The sequence below is a fragment of the Pteropus alecto genome, unplaced genomic scaffold (assembly GCF_000325575.1).
Source record: "Pteropus alecto unplaced genomic scaffold, ASM32557v1 scaffold270, whole genome shotgun sequence".
In the NCBI taxonomy this organism is placed as follows: Eukaryota; Metazoa; Chordata; class Mammalia; order Chiroptera; family Pteropodidae; genus Pteropus; species Pteropus alecto.
Window position 1 is genome coordinate 2,881,756 of NW_006430735.1, and position 4,306 is coordinate 2,886,061.

At 35.3% G+C, this 4,306-nt stretch overlaps 1 long non-coding RNA gene across 2 annotated transcripts in view; it reads right to left on the reverse strand.

The window, feature by feature from the left end:
* Positions 1-519: 519 nt before the first annotated feature.
* LOC112484740 overlaps positions 520-4,306 on the reverse strand; it is a 59,077-nt gene continuing 55,290 nt past the window's right edge. Inside the window, exons 1-3 of one of the 2 annotated variants that reach the window (XR_003048155.1) lie at positions 2,624-2,678; positions 1,678-1,840; positions 520-956 (exon numbers count right to left, since the gene is read on the reverse strand). This is a non-coding gene — a long non-coding RNA (uncharacterized LOC112484740). Of the gene's footprint in view, positions 957-1,677; positions 1,841-2,623; positions 2,679-4,306 lie in introns of those variants that run through there. The other variant, XR_003048154.1, reaches the window with a different exon arrangement.

The following is a 4,306-nucleotide window of genomic DNA, read 5'->3' on the forward strand; positions in this document are numbered from 1 at the left end:
TACTTTCTGTGCCAAAATAGACGGAGTCCTCCTTCAGCATAGAAAACTGCATGCATCTACCTCACCTCTCTGTTTCTGCACTGTCGATAAGCAAGCCCACACAGTAGTAAAAGGGGGCTGATTGCAGACAGATAAAAATAACTACTGTAGAGAGACACAGGATGTTAATTGTGACCAGCAAACAAAGTTTGCAGGTTAGTTGTGATCTGCAAATGTGCTGTTACACATGTTTCTCTGTTGTGCTTAGACCACATCCTAAAACACATCAATTTCTCACAGCTACTTTGCTTGCTTCAGTAATCTGGAGTAACGAGGCTTCACCATTTTTGCTTAATTCAACTTAAACTGGACGCTCCTAGGAATACTGCTGCAGAAAATAATTATAGAAACAGGGAATAAGTTAATGAATCATGGATCAGAACACATGCTAAATAATATTTCCCAATCTTTTCTACATTAGTGAGTGAAGTGTTAATAGGTATTTTTTGTCAAATATGTTTAAGAAGCTAAACTTTGTTGAAATAGGTTTATTTATGGCAGAACATCTTAAAGCTACTAACCAATATCATTTATGATAATATGCAGTATGAAATCCCAGAAGAAAGATATAGTTTTTTGTGTTTTCAAAAATTTATTGAAAACACTACAATTTAGTAAACCCACTCACACATACATACATTACATGTATCAACTATATATTTTCAATAGAGTCATCATTTTATTTTATAACTCTTGGCTCATTTTGAATTATGCTTTGCTGCCAATGACAAACTATCTAATTTTAGCTACTCAAACAATTAGGGGTTATTTTTCTTAAAGAGCAAGAAACCCAGAAGTAATATTGTGGCTTTAGTCAGCGGCTCACAAATGTCAGACCAAGCTCATAACAATTCTCTTGATCTTTTCCTCTTGGTTGCAAAATAACTTCTGCAGCTACAAGTACCATGGTACCATGGCTGTGTATGAAAAAAGAAAGAGGGAATTAGGAAGATGTAAGAGGGTATCAGCTTCATCTGTTCTTTATAACAACAACAACAACAACAACAACAACAACAACAACAAAAAATACACGTATTTTTCAGAATTCCTGTAGCAGACATTTCCTTAGGTCTCATTATCTTATCATTGGGCTACTTAACCACATTCAACTGCTACAGAGGGCAGGAGGGCAGGTAGAGGCTTTAGGAAGCAGAGAACAGGATTCTCAAAACTGATTTAGATACTCATGTTACTTCACCTGGCCGGGGCACATCACTACTTCAAATAAATTAGACTACCTAGAGAAGTTGGATCTTGGCCAGGCAACTAATAGTGTCTGCTATGCAGACTATATTACAAGACAAACTTACTGTAACTCATTTGCCACTTTCAAATTGTGATGAACACTGTAATGTACTGCCCACATCTCCCTTCAGGAATAAAGTCCTGATTACTCAGCTGCTGAGAGGAGGGTTACTCCAAGGAAGATAGGCCTCAAGGCATCAGCTCCTTCAGATATCACCTCGACTGAAGACATGTTCTTTTCCCAGGGCCAACCACATGCTCCCTTCCCAGGGCCAACGTCATCAATGTGGGCCTGCAAAGGCCCTACCCCTTCCTCTTCCCTTTTACTCCATTCTTCCTCGCCCCCACCAGAACAGCTCTGAAAGGTTACCCATCTTTGGAGATGGGGGTTACCTGAAGCTTCTGTTGAGACTGCATTACAACTTTACTTTTCCCCTTTGCTCAATCCTGCGTGCATCGCTTGTCTTCCACAGGGGAACTTGATTCCAACTGCCCTCTAATAAACCTCCTGCATGCTAGGAGTCCGTCTCTGAGTCTTCCTGGAGAACCCAACTTGCTATGAAAGTAGAATAGAAAATTAAATGTACTCGAAATTGTTCCTTCCACTATTTTAGTTTCAAAGCTTATTTGGAATTTTGAAATAACTTAAAAAATAATTATTAAAGTTAAAATGTAATTTTTAAGACTGCCACATGACAATAAATTATTTGTCTTCTCAACATTGGCAAGTATGAAAATATTTACCATCTGCACCAACTATTCATTTCCCCAATTAAGCAAATATCTGATTTCATTTATAAAAATTTATTATTTTTGGAAATAGCTTTATTTTTCTGCATATAAAATTAATTATATATAGTGCTCATTGCAAAATTGCAAAACAGGTGAAAGTTTAAATAAGAAAGAAGTAATATTACCTGTAATCTTAAGACATAACATTAATCTTCGAGTGATATCTGTCTAGACTTTTAAAAAGAGTTAACAGCTGTTTCTTTGACCATTTTTTTAGTTTCAGGAAAGTCTGAGGATTTGTTCAAGCCTCCTTGCAAAATTAACTAAAAGAACTTTTAGGAATTTAACTAGAGAAAATCCATATTAAAAGAGAATCTGGCCATAGGCACAGGACCAAACCATACCTCCCTCATTATTGAGCCTGAGTAGTAGATAACTGGTATTTAGGAGATGCAGCTGTGCCAGAGAATTGATGCTAGCTGCATACAACTCAGAGAGCAGTGTGACTAACTTGGAAAAAAAGCTTAAGGAAATTTGTACAGCACAGGCATTGTAGTCAATAATATCATCATAACTTTGTATGGTGACAGATGGTTACTAGACTTACCGTGGTGATCAGATTGTAAGGTGTATAAATGTTGAATCACTATGTTGTATACCTGAAATTAATATAATATTGTATATCACCTATAATTTAAAGAAAGTTTAAAATTAAAACATAAAATTTTTTCAGTTAAAAAGAAGGAAATTGAGTCACTACTGATTAAAAAAAAAAAAAAGCTTAAGGGACCATAGAGCTGATAGTTCTCTGAGCTATGATAGTCTACACATTTTCACATTTTCAGCTTCATTCCTTATGACCATGAATATTCTAGAAGCAACATGACAGGGACATTGTAAGCTGTGCCTCGGAGACTCAAGACCATGGCTATGTTGTTGTATGTGCTGGACTATTTTCTGTTTGCATCCTTAAAACTAAATGAACCCGGTGCTGGATGAAGCCTGATGTATCCTATGAATTTAATTTTTAAGCTGAACTCTAAATAATTATAGCTAGCATAAACAGACATCTTTATTATCACACAAATAATTCAGCACTATCTTCTCATTGTAAAAGATTCAAATAATGCAGAATTTCATAGAGTCTCCTTCTCTGCGATCTCCCTCTTCTCTTATTTTTAGTTACTAATTTAATTTCCTTATTTTGCAAAGGTCATTCAAGTTTTCTATTACTTCTCAAGTCAGTTTTGGTAATTTGCATCTTTCTAGGAATTTATCCATTTTATTCCTGTTAAATTTGGAGGCATATGAAGTTGTTCATCTTTTCTTATAATTCTTATAATTCCTATAAGGTCTGTACTTATGTTTACCAATTTTATTCATCGTTACAGGGAACCAGCTTTTGGTTTCATTGATATTTTCTATTGTTTTTATGTGTTTATTCCACTGATTCCTGCTTCGGTCTTTATTTTTTATTCTTTCTACTTTAAGTTTACCTTTGTTTTTGTTTGTCAAGGTAGAAAATAAGATTATCAATTTAGACCTTTCTTTAAATATGTAAGCATTTTACAATCTATATTTCCTTCTAAATATCGCGTCAGCTGTATTGCCGCGGTCCAGCCACGACAGGATCCAGGGGGCCCCGAAGGTGGGCAAGGTGTCGGCGCGGGAGACAGTCGACTACACAGCTCAGAGGCGGTGTGACACTGTTCCGTTTTATTGTGATTTGAGTACAACTTTTATACTTTTTATTTTGGCATTTGATTATACTTTGTTGTTAAGGTAGCAGGGAGTTAAATTTCAGTGGTTAGGCGGAGCAGAAAATCTTATAGAGTATATTATTATTAATGTTCATGATTAACTAGTACATTTTTCTCTCAATCATTAGAACAGAACTACCTGATGGAACAATCTAAACTTTTAATTCTTATATCTATTACGTAAGATACAGTTTGATTTAAGTAAAGGTGATAGATAGATGTATTCATAACAGCAAGCATTGGCTTGTGGGCAGACATTGTTCTTCTTTCTGCCTGAAGAAATCTTTTAAATGCTATTTGATTTATGCTATATCTAAAGTTCAAGCTGAACCTTTCTCATAGCTGTTCAAAAGTTTCCTTGGTGCAGTAATGAGGAAAATATTTATAAAAATCAGTTTTACAAAGCTGCTTTCATAAGCTAAGTTTCTGTTCCTTTGTTTTTAAGCACCAAGGAGATCCTGACCTAGCCAGCCTTTCTATGAAACTTAAACTACTATAAGGCACATGAATTCTATCTTTATTCACTACAT